General features: G+C 40.6%; 1 protein-coding gene and 1 long non-coding RNA gene across 4 annotated transcripts in view; one reads left to right on the top strand and one right to left on the bottom strand.

The window, feature by feature from the left end:
• The window catches only part of mcamb (melanoma cell adhesion molecule b), a 43,813-nt gene that overhangs the window by 12,604 nt on the left and 16,800 nt on the right, over positions 1-14,409 (top strand). The window lies entirely within an intron of this gene.
• LOC309506825 lies at positions 273-13,969 on the bottom strand. The gene is made up of 2 exons (XR_014208940.1): positions 6,712-13,969; positions 273-526 (listed from the first exon to the last, which is right to left on the bottom strand). It is a non-coding gene; the product is annotated as an uncharacterized lncRNA (long non-coding RNA).

Raw genomic sequence — 14,409 nt, 5'->3', positions numbered from 1 at the left:
ATCTCAGTCTTTGTTCAACACACTCTAACTTTGCATTATTGATAACATGTCTGAAGACAGATGGAAGATTTCTGTCACTTCCGTTTCTGAACCTGACCACACTAACTGTCTACTTAAAAACAAAGAACGAATTTTGAGGGTTTTTGAGGGAAGTCAATTTGAAAGATTCAAGGGTTTAAGAGACACCAGGTTCCATCTGCAAGTCTTTCTTAAAGGGATAGTTCATGCATATTTAAATTGAACTCAAATTGAAAATTTAACATAAAAAAATGTTTTACGTTCATCTGTGGAAAATGAGAAGTTTAGCAGAATGTCCGAGCTGCTCTCTTCCATTCGAGTGGATGGTGATTGCGGCCTGTTAAGCTCCAAAAAAAGTCAAAAAGCATCATACCATTCTATATTGTACTATATTCCAAGTCTTCTGAAGCTATAAAATAGATTTGCGTGAGTAGTAGTTATTCACTGAAAATAGTCTTGCTTGACAGCCGTGGTTACCGTTCACTTTCATTGTATGGAAAAGAGCAGACTGGACTGTAAGAGATGGCCCAGTGGTCAGGGAGAATAATTTGAACAAGCGGGCAGAGGTTCAGTGGATCTCCAAACGGTGGTTTATTATAGAGAGAAAAAAATATATATATTTACATTGAAAGGTACAAACAAGACAAAACAAAAACTGCAACAATGTGCAAAAAGGCTACACCGAATAATTCAGTCCAATTCGCAACAGCATCACACACCTCCAGCCTTAAACAGACCAAGACTGCCTGATAGTCTCTACAGTTCCCTATTTGTAAGGGCTAACTCCACCCTCAGCCTGTTCCAAATGAACAAGCAGGGAATACACATACAACACATTATACACCAAAAAATAAAAATAATAAAACACTAAACATATTCACAAATAACACTGTGTAAACCCATGGGTACTTAACCACCAACACACTAAACCAAAAAAAAAAAGGAAATGAAAAGGGAAAAATTGTTTACCAGATATTCCCCCTCCCCCATACAAAATTACCAATGGTGCAGTCCAATTAGGCAATGCTAATGCTACAAAAACATGTTTGAATCAAACGGACTGTTTGATGGTGCAGCATGGGATGAGACCAAAAGGCCAACAGCCAAAACAAAGTTTTGGGGGTAATTCTTTCAAGAAATAAAAGGTAATTCTGATTGCAATTATATCTGGTTGTGAAGTTATTAAAGAAAATTAATCATTGAATTAAACAGAAAACAAAATGTATATCAAATTCATTTCAAATGGGGTAAACACATTACAACATCATTCTGATCTTAAAAGATGGTAAATGCCGGCATAATCAGGTAGTGATGTGTGCATGTGTATCAAGTCCATGTAATTCATGTCCTGTCACCAAGCTTAACTTGTGACATTTTCCCCCCCTTCTCCAGACACCTCGTGAGGTGTCCGTGAAAGATAGTCCGCAGTACAGTTTTGGGTGCCTGATCTATAAAGGACTTCAAAATCAAATGGTTGCATAGCTAAAAACCACCTTGTAATCCTAGAATTAGTGTCTCTCATTTTCCCCAACCAGGACAGGGCCCGATGATCAGTTTCCAGTCTAAATTTCCGGCCCAGCAAATAATAACGTAGAGAGTCCAGGGCCCATTTAATAGCCAAACACTCCTTCTCCACCGTAGAGTACCTAGACTCACGGGGAAGGAGCTTCCTACTAATGTAAGCCACCGGTCTTAATTGTCCTGACTGCCCCTGTAACAAAACGGCTCCAATGCCGTGCTCAGAAGCATCGGTTTGCACAGTAAACTCCTGTTCAAAATCGGGACTCTGCAGTATTGGCTCCTTGCATAGAGTGTCTTTTAAGCCCTGAAAAGCAAGTTCACATTCATCAGTCCACACCACCTTGTTTGGTTTGTCCTTTTTGGTGAGACTGGTCAGTGCAGCAGCTTGTGCAGAAAAGTTTGGTATAAACCGTCTATACCATCCACTGAGTCCAAGGAAGGACCGCACTTGTTTCTTCGTCTGTGGTCTTCCAGCAGACTTAATAGCCTCAATTTTGCTGACTTGAGGCCGAATCATTCCATGACCCAGAACGAATCCCAGATATTGTGTTTCTTGCTTGGCCAAAAAACACTTGTCAGGGCGAAGGGTAAGTCCTGCACTTTTAATCCTCCCTAGAACATCTTTCAGATGAAGCAGATGTTCTTCCCATGACTTGCTATAGACGACAATGTCATCTAGATAAGCCGCTCCATATCCCTCTGTACCTCGTAGGAGTTGATCCATCATTCGTTGAAAGGTGGATGGTGCCCCATGGATGCCAAAAGGCAATACCCGGAAATGGAAGTGCCCAAATGGTGTTCGGAAGGCTGTCACTTCCTGACTCTCTGGGGTCAACGGAACCTGCCAATAGCCTTTGCATAGGTCTAGGGTGCTGATGTACTTAGCTCGTCCCAGTCGTTCCACAAGATCATCTACCCTGGGCATGGGATAGCAGTCAAACTTACTGACGCTGTTTACCTTCCGAAAGTCCAAGCAGAAACGAAGGCTGCCATCCTTCTTGGGCACCAAGATGACTGGACTACTCCACTCACTGGCAGATGGCTCTATGACCCCCAGATTCTGCATGGATTCTAACTCCTCTTTAAAGGCAGGCAAGAGTCGTTCTGGTATTCTGTAAACAGGTTGGCGAATGGGTTTAGCATTGTGCAGGGTAATGTGGTGTGATACCATTTTGGTCAGACCAGGTGTCTCTTTGAATAGACCCGGTGGTATCAGGTCCAGTAATTGCTTTTTTCCATGTTCTGACAGTTGGCACAAATCTAGTTGAGCAGATTGGCGAGGAAGAGGGAAGTATTGTTCCTCTACTTCCTCTTCGTCCTCCACTGCTCGAATGAACAAAGTTTTCTCTGGACTTGATTCACTGGTGCTAGTTGGAGAAACAGAAGATGGAGGTCGCACATGCCATCTTTTTAGTAGATTAACATGAAATGTCTGCAATGGCTTGCTTCTCGATGGAATGTAAACTTCATAGGTGACTGGGCCTACCTTCCGTTGGACCCGGTAAGGGCCCTGCCACCTGGCCAGTAGCTTGTTTTCTGAAGTAGGCAGAAGTAACAATACCTCATCTCCTTCTTCAAAGCTGCGGGTTCTGGCTGTCTGATCATACCATTCCTTTTGACGTGCTTGGTTCTGAAGAAGGTTTTTTCGAGCCATAGCTGTAGTTTTCTCCAACTGTTCTCTCATCTTTAAGACATAAGAAATAATGTTTATTTGACCTGGCTTTGCTGGTGCTTCCCAGGCCTCTCTTAAAACATCAAGAGGACCTCTGACTGGGTGAGCATAGAGGAGTTCAAAGGGAGAAAATCCTGTTGATGCTTGGGGTACCTCCCGATACGCAAACAACAGGTATGGCAACCACTTGTCCCAATCTTTTCCAGTCTCTGAAACAAACTTTTTCAGCATATTTTTTAGAGTTTTGTTGAACCTTTCAACCAAGCCATCTGTCTGAGGATGATAAGGGGTAGTTCTTACTCTCTTAATTCCTAAGAGTTGATAAACCTGGTGCAGGGTGCGACTCATGAAATTTGGTCCTTGATCTGTTAGGACCTCCTTAGGTATGCCTACTTGAGTGAAGAATCTGAGAAGTGCAGTTGCTACCTGCTTAGCAGTGACTTCTCTGAGAGGATAAGCCTCGGGATACCTAGTGGCATAGTCACAGATAACAAGAATGAACCTGTTCCCTGACTGGCTCCTTTCTAATGGACCTATCACATCTACTCCAATACGCTCAAAAGGCATATCAATGACAGGTAATGGGTGTAGCGGTGCATAGGGAGGTTTATAACTAGTTGTGAGCTGACACTCGGGGCAAGACTTACAGTACTCTTTCACTTCAGTATACATCTTAGGCCAGTAAAACCTCTTAGAAACTCTCATAAGGGTCTTCATGAAACCTAAATGACCAGACCAGGGAATTGTATGTCCGAGCTCAAGCACCTCCTTCCTGTATGCTTTAGGTACAACCAACTGAGTTCCTTCCTCCTTACTCTTTCTATAGAGAAGGCCCGCCTTGAGAACATATGTTTCTCCCAGGCCATGCAAGAGACAACCCTTCTCAGCTTGCTTAAAGAACTCCACCAGAGAGGGGTCTTCCTTTTGTAACTCAGCTAAGTTGTTGGGTATAGTTACATCAGACTCGGTTAGTTCAGGTTCCCCTAAATCTAGATCAACATGGTCAGCGTTGTCAATAAGTCCCTTCACCTCCTCCCTACGCCTCGCTAACCTCTCTTCATCAGTGGGCTTAAGCTCTGCCTCTATGTCAGCAGTTGAAAAAGGCATCTCATTCAAAGCATTAATCTCTGTCTCCTGCCTTTTATGCTGGGTTTGGGCCCTTGTAACTACCCCACACCAAGTGCTGCTCTGCACTAGATCTGACAAAATAGGGACATCAGTACCCAACAAAATGGGGAAGGGGAGATTGGTGGCTACCCCCACACCCATCAGATAAGGCTGGTTGTGTATTTCAATATAGACATCTGCTGTGGGTAACTCTGTTCTATCTCCATGTACACAGACAATGGAGACGGTTTCCTCCTCATTCCACATATCTCTAGGGATGTACTGAGACTGTACCAGCGTACGGGAGCAACCTGTGTCTATTAGGGCAGTGAGTGGTTTACCATTAAGCAAGACGGTTATAGTGGGCTCTGGGTTGTGGGCATGGGTGGGGGAATGATTAGGACGGGGCACCCAACAAAGACTGGTGGTTTTGGGTTTTTTCAAGGGGCAAAAAGGACTAGTATGACCACGTTCTCCACAATTAAAACACACAACATCGGTCCTGTCAGAATGTTGTCCTACTTGTGGGGCCTTAGCAGTATAAGTCTTATTGTAGATGGGCTTCAGGATCTTGGCTGGGCTAGTGGTATAAGAGTTTAAACCAGCCCCAGTTCCTTCAGACTTACCCCTGCCAGGATGTATCATGCCTGCATATCGATAGTTGCCAGGGCCTTTTCGTGCTGCAATGTAGGCCTCCACATGTGTAGCAGCTTCTTTAGCAGTGAAGGGATTCCTTTCTTTGACCCAAGTCCTTATTTCCGGGTAGAGCACTCGTAAGTATTGCTCTAACACCAAAGTCTCCATAATGTCCTCCTTGTCGCAGCTGTCAAACTCTACCCACTTGCAGAACAGATCCTTGAGGCGTACATAAAGTTCTCTGGGAGTTTCCTCTACTGGAGTCTCACGCCCTCGGAATCTCAGTCTATAGGTTTCAGAGTTGATTTCATATTTTGACAAGATTGCCTGTTTGACCGCATTATAATCCTGCGTCAATATTGGGTCCATAGAGACAAAAGCGCTCCGTGCTTTACCAGTCAACAGCGGGATAAGGCGTATAGCCCAGTCCTCCTTTGGCCATTTTACGACTTCTGCCAGTCGTTCAAAGGTTGTGAGGTAATGCTCAATGTCGTCGTTGTCTTCCAGCCTTGTCATACGTAGCTCTTGGTCCATCACTCGAGCTGATTTACCCGAAGTAGACACACCATCCCTGGTGTGTTCAAAGTCAAGCTGTATCTGGCTGACCTGATGCTGGAGGACCTTGTATTGTTGTTCCCGACGGGCCGTTTCTCTCTCTTGCCTGTCATCACGATCTCGCTGATATTCCATAAAGCTCTGGAACATCTTGGAAAGACTGGTGATGGCTGCTTCTCCTCCAGATGAAGTAACTTCAGCAGCAGACGAACCTCCACTTGCACCTTGACCCAGATCTTGCTCATTGCCCTCCTCAGGCTGACCCCTCAGCTTTGGTGGCATCTCAATGAGCAAAAATAATCCAGCTTGTTTATGACCAGGGCTATCCCACTTCTGACACCAACTGTAAGAGATGGCCCAGTGGTCAGGGAGAATAATTTGAACAAGCGGGCAGAGGTTCAGTGGATCTCCAAACGGTGGTTTATTATAGAGAGAAAAAAATATATATATTTACATTGAAAGGTACAAACAAGACAAAACAAAAACTGCAACAATGTGCAAAAAGGCTACACCGAATAATTCAGTCCAATTCGCAACAGCATCACACACCTCCAGCCTTAAACAGACCAAGACTGCCTGATAGTCTCTACAGTTCCCTATTTGTAAGGGCTAACTCCACCCTCAGCCTGTTCCAAATGAACAAGCAGGGAATACACATACAACACATTATACACCAAAAAATAAAAATAATAAAACACTAAACATATTCACAAATAACACTGTGTAAACCCATGGGTACTTAACCACCAACACACTAAACCAAAAAAAAAAAGGAAATGAAAAGGGAAAAATTGTTTACCAGATATTCCCCCTCCCCCATACAAAATTACCAATGGTGCAGTCCAATTAGGCAATGCTAATGCTACAAAAACATGTTTGAATCAAACGGACTGTTTGATGGTGCAGCATGGGATGAGACCAAAAGGCCAACAGCCAAAACAAAGTTTTGGGGGTAATTCTTTCAAGAAATAAAAGGTAATTCTGATTGCAATTATATCTGGTTGTGAAGTTATTAAAGAAAATTAATCATTGAATTAAACAGAAAACAAAATGTATATCAAATTCATTTCAAATGGGGTAAACACATTACAACATCATTCTGATCTTAAAAGATGGTAAATGCCGGCATAATCAGGTAGTGATGTGTGCATGTGTATCAAGTCCATGTAATTCATGTCCTGTCACCAAGCTTAACTTGTGACATGGACAATCTCAAGAAGACAGAAATTCATACAGGTTTTGAAAGACTTGGGTCAGCAAATGATGAAAAAACTATTCCGAAGAGAATAACGTCACTTCCTGTCCGGATTTAGTCCAAAAATGATGCCCAGTTTAATTCATTCTCCAGAACATTTGCTGTACTTTGGGGACATGAGATGCATAATGGTTAGAGGAAACAGTATTGTGGTCTGAAGACAGAACTCTTTAATTTGCAAAAGTCGGTTGGGCCCACAGTCCTGCCCGCTGGGAACGCAGTAGGCCTGAATGCGGCTCTTGTTCTGGAGGTCTGGAGGCTGCGTCGAGGCCTCAGAGGAACTGCACTCTGCTCAGCTCTGGCCATGTGCCACAGTCTAACTGCTTCTAACATTCTGCATCTCCTGGCTACTTTAACTCAATAAGAACAAATCATGTTGGACTATATTTTTCTAGATTTATAAAATAATCTGAATGCTTATGTGCTATGGGAAAAATGAGTTTACAGCTGTTCTGTTTGCTAGTCTTGACAATGTGAATAGGTCACAGTTCATGTGTCTGCAGTGGTTCGCCATTTCAAATGGATCTAATTTGTATTAATGGATCCCTTTACATCAGTAATGTTTGCAGATGTGGGATGAAGTTAAAAATGTCATGCCATTTAGATCGGTGGTTTGACACTTTGGCGTAGAGGCTGCAGGGCATGATACGTCATTGTAGTTGTACATCAGTTTGTTTGGAGTTCATTCAGAATATTTAGTTGGCAAGTAATATTTTCAAATGTATACTTAAGAAATCAAAATATTTTCAGGGCACGGCCGAATGATTTTAAACAGAACCGCAGTGCAGTTTTGGAGAACATCCGTTTGTCAGCATACAAATCCCGAGCCCAAACTATTTTTATGTTTGTAAATCATGTTCTGTTGAATTTGCTGTCTCATGTGCAACTGAGAATCACTGTGAGCTTAGAGACAGATTTTAGCAGCCTTGGTTTAATGCTCAATATGAAGGCTGTGTGGCAGCAGTTAAGTAAACTGGCATTGTGATTGGCCTCAGCAATTATGTGTTCTTAAAATAGAGCCCTGGATCATCTTGTGCTGGAGATCGTGTTGGAAATTATGAGTTGTGGATAAGGTTTTGGCCAGAGGGTGATTGTCCTCTGAATGGAGGTATTGTCTTTCAATAGCTCTTAAAATGTGAAACACACACAACTGTATATTTAATTACTAATAATCACATGGCAATGAATCTGTAATTAAAGCTCCCTTTCAACACCTAGAGAACTGTCTTAAGAAACCTAATAAGTGAATAAACTGGAATGCTCTACTGTGTGCACCACACAACTAGCGCACTGCATGAGAGACTATAGATTTGCAAATGACTTAAGAATGTTGCTAAGCTAACAGTAAAGCCCTATTCCTACGGGTTTTGTTTTACAAGGGTACATGTAGTGAGGTAATACCACAGGACGTCTGTAATATTAAAGGCCAATTCGCACGGGATAAGAAATATCAGTCAAACTAGCAGAAGTGGGAGGGGTAACTCGATTTACGCATCACTGTCACCTCCCTGTCTCATGGGTGTATTACGTGCAAACACACGCACACACACCAGTTCTGACTGTACATTGACTTGAAGTGCATTAATAAAAAAATAAAAAAATAATAAATACATTTTAATTTAACGTTACTTTTAACAGACGGGAAAAGTTGCTGTAATCTTTACTGACATTGTCCGTAATGATTACTGAGATGACACATTCGGACGGGACTAAAATCACTGAGAAGCTCTGGTAATTATTAGCCCACCTCTCCATGTTAAACTAATCCAGTCCGAATAGGGTTTAAGATTCTCTCTTACTAAGTAAAAATCTGTAAGTAGGCCTATGAGCAAATTTGGATTCCTTGATACCTTAGCTTGTTGTTAGGTCATGAGGTTATATATTTAGACAGTCTAGTTTTGTTTCCTCTTTTAATTCTCAGACACACTAACTTTGGCCCAAGTGTTGGGGACATTTAGTTTTCAAACCATACAAATGTTAATTCTGCAAGGAAAAGAAATGTTAGTTATGATTATTTAAAAAAAATCCTCCACACAGTGTATTTTGGGATTGGCATCTTCTCATCACAAAGGATATGTGCAACATGCTAAAATGTGATCTCTGAGGAGGCAGTATATGAAACGCATCTATGGTTCCTTAAAATTTCTTCCTTTTTTGTTTGTTTTTTTCTTATTATGCAATTTATTTTTTCTGTTGAATCCATTTTTTTGGGCTGTATTTTTAGTCTAGCTGCCGATTCAATATGTGTAGCAATTTGTTTTGGTTTTTAATACATTTAGCATTTTTTACATTATAACTCCACCCCCTTTTCCTGCCCCTTTTAGGGCTGCAAATTAAGCAAGTAAAATTCAATAAATTCCATAACATGCAAATAAAGTAAATAAAGAGTCTGATAATGCCATGTAACACATTTTCTTTTTTCTGCTCTATGTAATGGCTTAGAGAAAAGAGGTAAAGCATGCAACAAGTTTTTCCTGTCACGTGATCTTTAACGTTCGGGGCCCTTTTTTAACGATCTAAGCGTATGGTCTAAAGTGCAGGGCGCAAGTGCACTTAGGGTGTGTCCGAATCCACTTTTGCTAGTTTAACGATGAGAAAAATGGTCGGCGTGCCTGACGCATGGTCTAAAAGGGTTGTCCCTATTCTCTTAATGAGTAATGGGTGTGTTGTTGGTATAACGTGCAATTAACCAATCAGAGTCTCATCTCACATTCCCTTTAAAAGCCAGTTGCACTCGTGCCGTGGTGGATTGCTATTTACATGGCGGAATTTGCAAGCGCAAAAGACTGAACGCTTCTCCATAGAGCAAACGGATCTGCTTGTGCGCAAGGTCAAAGTGTGCAAGCAGACCATCTACGGGACATCTACTGAAACTAGCAAAAAACACTTGCGTCTCGCCTGGCGCAGCATTGCACCAGGTGTATGATAGGACCCTCTGTGTTTGAAACCCACATTTGCGTCATGATTATTATATTCACTGAAATAATACATGCCATGCCATGTCTGTGCCATTGTGTTCAAAGCAGTTTCTTAATCTAAGAACCAACACATCATTGGTTGAGCCTTACGTTGACCGCTGTCAGATCGCTCAAACAAACGGAGCAATGGTTTAGAGCCACAGTGTTTACACTCTTCTGGGATATCAGCTGATGAATGGCTTACTTATAGTTGTTTTTCACCTTGAACTGGGGTAGGAGAAAGTGTTTAACACACTTTAGCTTGAATGGCCAGAGCAGCTCTGACATCACCTTAAGACAGAAATTCTTTTGAAATCAGTTTTTATTTGATTATACAGAAGTCTTTTAGATAAACACATTAGTGAGATGTGGAGGAGGACAGCTGAGGAGGATTTCAGGCTCAAACACCTTCATAATGCTGACATGAAAAGCTAAGTTAAAGAATTCGGCCATGTGATCTGATTTTAGAAAACAGGCCCCTGTCTGTCTCTGAAAGCAGACAAAATATATGTCAAAAGTGTTGCTTGATATGCTGTGGTTTGCTGTTATGATGAGAAACCGGATCATATCAGTATATGGCAGAAAAACTGCATTCATCAAGTAATTTCATGGGCTCTTTTACAGGCATAGTAGAGTAATTTACGAGGCTTCCAGCCTTGTAACCTTTGTCATACAGACCCCTCCGTGTTCTCAGCTCAGGATTCATGACCTGAGAAATAGTTTTGTCATTGTGGATCCTGCATATATCCTGATTTGGTGCAGGCGTGCCTAATTTCTGTAGAATGGTGCCTCCTTTCCCACTTGCAAGTGAAACGGACACTTGTGGGGTTAGTGGCTGATGACAGAGCGTGAATTGTGGAGCGTCTGGCTTGCGGGACAGAGGGTGCTCCATAATAGTCATCTTATCCCAGCCATCATATGGCCAGAGATGCCAGACATTCCTCAGAGACTTCCCTCACCGTTTTACTGCTCCCCTTATAGAGTCTTGTGTCCCTGGTTCTTCGTTCTGGACCTTTGCCGTAAGTGAAAGTTTTCCCCAGCGACACATACCACCACAAATCCCTCTAGATAGTTCTTGACATAACATGTAAAATCTGTATCCACTGGCACCTTCCCACCTTTTTGCTGTAAACCAAAACCATTAACGTGTTTTCTGAAATTCACAGCTGGCTTAGATGGTCTTGCAACTTATTTAAATTCATTGTAACCTCTGCAAGTTTTAGATACCATAAAAAATAAATATATTCTAAAATAAATTAATACTTTTATTCAGCTGCGCAATATTAGATGGCAGCCATCTTTCTGGGTGGGCAAATGCCACTCTGGCCATTGTGTGGTCTCACCCCTGCTCATGTTACCCCATTTGTTAGATCAAAGCAAGTGAAATGTCTTACAGTCTTTTTGTGGCGGTGCTGTAAATTTGGCTTTATGGCGTCAGTTGCTTAATGCCATTGTTTTAACTGATACTGTAGCTTTAAGAAAGAGTTTCTTACCATCATAATATTAAATACGCTGCAAATGTGCTGTCAATACAATGTGCACTTTTTAAGATAAAAACGTCTTGATTTTCAGTTCAAACACCACATACAAGTCTGTTTGTGTTTGTGGACTTCCTTCCATCTTCTTGTAGCCGCCGGGACCTTTTACAGTCTTGCAGGGGATCCATTTGCATCCATGTAGTGAAGCAGGTTGTAAACAGCCACTGGCTCAGGCTTTGAAGCCCTTCAGCTATTAGCTAGTGAACAGGGATAGATGTTCCTCAGGGAGCTGATGTTGACAAGGAAAAGCAGATTCTTCTCATCCTTCATTTATGCAACTTAATAATTGATGGTGTTTCCTGAAACACCAATCTCTGCTGAACACAAACATCTAAGAAGCTTTTTACGGTCTGTATGACGGTCTCCTCCTCAGGCAGACACAACAGCTCAGTCTTGAGCCAAAAGAAATGTGCTGTTCGCTTGGCATGAAGACTCAAATGAAAAATGTGAAAAACTTGAAATGGAATCATTGTCTGATTCAGAGAATGATGTCATGATCACCTCCAATTTGAGAGCTTTTTAAAGGGACAAACTACCAATTTGATATTATGGTTTTCTATTGAGAATGGCTTGGCAAGAGCTCATAGTTATTCTTATATTATTGCATTGCTGCATTACAGTAGGCCACCAATATTTGACTCTCCAGTCTCCAGTAGTAAACTGAGGTTTCTGTGTTTAAACAAATGTAGGTCCAATATGTCCACTTGGGACATACACAAATATTTTTGAAAGCATTTGGCCATTTCTTCAACTATGGGCACTTTTGGCCCTGTAGACTTTTAGAAAGTAAACTTTGTTAAAACGCTTTTCACACTCACTAGTTTATTTAATGTGTCCATTAGCAGGAAGTATTTTTTTTCTAAAAGTAATCAAATGAAGGCGACTGAAACATTTTTTTGTACGATGTACGACATCATAGCATCTATTCTAAATACACCTAATTAATATTGTCACACTTTATTTTATTTTCATAGTTTTGATAAAAATCAAACCATGAGACATGGAATATGTAGAAGAGTACATTTGTTGTCTGTTTCTCTTTCAAAGCACCTCACTAGGATCTAAGTTTTGCAAGTGTTCTCCCAGACAGTCCAGTCCTCTCTGTGATCTTCTGTTTAGATAATTCTGGCCTTCAGAATATGAGACTTCCACTTTTTCTGTCATCACAACATTCCATTTCTGGAGATTAAAAGATGTTTAACCTAACAAACATTTCTTTTTTATCTATTTTATTTTCTATCCCGCATACTTGTGTCACAAGGTAAATGCCGGACTTTTGGCAAGCTGGGAAGCTTGTGAAGCAGAACCCAACATCATGCCAATTTCCAGTACACCAAAAAAGGAATGGGCCGCTCTCTGGCGCTCCATCACGTCGGGATACCGGCTATCTTTAGAGCTTTAGATCATCTGCTCAACCAATGAGAGATCTCCATCGCATATCCCATTCTTCTCAGGGCAAGTCATCACAATCAATGCAGCATAAATAATGTCCTGCTGCTTGTTCCCATACCCCAGAAATCAGCAGCTATTTTTGCTTTCCCCAAGCATGCAGTGAGCATGATTCGTCCGAGACGTGGGAAAAAAGGACGGAGGGGAAGTGGAGGTTCATGGGAGGATGCTTGGGGAAAAGTCCACAGAGATCATTGCTAATTCACTCCAGAGACGAAGTCACTTTGTTATGATTGTTGAGTTTTTGTGTGCTTGTGTGTTTGTGAGCTCAGACAGATGCTTTTTGTAAACCAATCAAGGCTAACATTTTTAAGTGCACTGTTTATTCTTATAAATCTTGAAGATTGTCGCGGGGGGGGGGGCGACAGGCTGACGTTCCATGTTGTGGGTCGCTGGTGTGTGTGTGACACTCTGGGAGTGTGAGACGGAGTTTAACAGCTGCTTTTGTGTGTTATCTCTCCACTTGAGAGTAATAATAAAACACTCAGACAGCGGTTATAGTACGGTATGCTTTTCCAAGGTCACATCAGCTCCAGCTTAGTCACTGTAAGATTTTGGGCTTATAAATAGTGATTATGTTCTCATTACTTTAATCTCACCATAAAACTGCTTTAAAGATCTTGCGATAACATAAAAAGCTTTGTATCGCATTTGGCTCAGGCTGCTCTTCTTAAGGCTTTCCAACACTCTGTCCATGTCATTTAGCAGCCCAGGCTGAAGTACAGGAACTTCACTCTACACCCATTAAAGCCTTTTAAAAAGAAGCTCTGAACCCCAGGTCAAGGCAATAATTAGCTGGGAAGCATAGAAGTGCCTGCCGTTTGTGCTTTAATAGGAAGTACTCTTCTTCAGAGCACACCTGTCTCTTTACTCTGATGTTTGACTGACAGCATGCGGAGGTCTATATATACACCAAAAACCTGACATTCATGCTCATAATAAAAGGTTGCTAGATTGCTTTTATGGCTTGTCCTAAAGAAAAGCTCACCTTTGTTAGGTTAGCCGAATGATGGAACCATATGAATTTACATTAACAATGACTGCGTCCCATTCAGAATAGTACCGAGAATTGGAATTTGTGCATCTCAAATTATCTAACATTAAAAAAATCTGGAAATATAAACCAAAAAAGCATACAGATAAAAAAAACAAAAAAAATCCACTTTTAGCATACCATTTTCAAAGTTACCACTGTGTTGTTAATAAATTGAAAAGTTAAGTAATAGTGCATTTAAGGTTATATATTTAACTAAATAATAATAACATTTTAATTAATACAAAATATGAAAGTAAAAATATATGTTGCACAGCTCTTTTTTGTTATTTTGTTATTTTAAACATTAATAATAATAAAAAATTATATATAAAAAAAGAATTTGGCCCTACTTAATAAATGTGAAATTTTTCTTAAATCATCAACATAAATACATCTTTTTTAATTGTGATTGCTAATCAGTGTAATATATTGCTATACTCATCATAAAAAAAATGTCAAGCCTTTTTTCAAGATTTACAAATTTCAATTAATAGTAAAATTCCAACAAATTAAATTGAATAATCCTTATATTTTGAATTTAGAATTTTAAATGAGTAAAAGAAACTAGAGCTTAATAAAACATTCTGTACAAATCAAAAAAAAAAAAATATATATATATATATATATATACAGTATATATATATATATATATATATATATATATA

Source organism: Leuciscus leuciscus (assembly GCF_965113295.1).
Source record: "Leuciscus leuciscus genome assembly, chromosome: 9".
NCBI classification, from domain to species: domain Eukaryota; kingdom Metazoa; phylum Chordata; class Actinopteri; order Cypriniformes; family Leuciscidae; genus Leuciscus; species Leuciscus leuciscus.
This window is presented reverse-complemented; position numbering and strand designations above follow the sequence as displayed.